This window comes from Penaeus monodon, chromosome 27, assembly GCF_015228065.2.
Source record: "Penaeus monodon isolate SGIC_2016 chromosome 27, NSTDA_Pmon_1, whole genome shotgun sequence".
Lineage (NCBI taxonomy): Eukaryota > Metazoa > Arthropoda > Malacostraca > Decapoda > Penaeidae > Penaeus > Penaeus monodon.
In genome coordinates, this window is record NC_051412.1 from 22747999 (window position 1) to 22748863 (window position 865).

The following is an 865-nucleotide window of genomic DNA, read 5'->3' on the forward strand; positions in this document are numbered from 1 at the left end:
GTATGCCAATGCAATGCTTGTTGACGTGTTTGCGGATGCTGCACTGTGGTGTATTTATACTCTGGATGAATAAGACGCAAGGTGAATGCTGAATAGGTCATTGTTTTCTGTCCGCAAGTCTGGAAAGTTACAGGAAGACTACGACACGTGTTTTGGGAGGAATGGCGACGAAAACAAAACACCCAGTTGCCAAATTTTGGGAGGGTAGAATCTACGTTGCAATAATAGGTTCAGTTCCTGCACAATCGCGGATCTGTTGGAAAATCCTATAGTAGAAAGTTCGTGCTTCTGTGGTGCAACACTCGACCCAAGAGCGAATGTTGTGATGACGTTGTACTTGAGGAAAAGAACAGGGTATGACGCAATACTGAGCACTGACTGCGAACTGTATTTGTTCCTACCAAAATGTGGTATAGCTTTTTCTCGAGTAGGTTATATCCTGTCACGGATTTACGTCTTATTTTTGTTTTGAAAGAAGCTATATTCTTGTGTTTTGGGAAAATGTTAAGAAGGACGCATAGTTCTGTTGTGTTTCTCATAATCAGCGATTTTTTTTTTACATTTTTCTTGGTTTATTCAAATTGTTTGTGAAAATCCCATAGAGTTTACACAGCACCCCAACTCGTGTTAGTTACAAATCTTTTGAGAAATTATATATTTTTACCGTAGCGAAAATGTACCGGGCAAGGCAAGCTGGTGACAATGAATTCATATCTGATGGGCTGGTGGTGATCATTACTTGATAATTGACAATTTGGTGATGATACTCGGATCAAATACAAAGGTGTTCCTCAGCCAATCCTTATCATCCTCACAAGTCCATATTCACCTTTTCTCCTTTCCATTGCATCAAGTGCACTTTTTT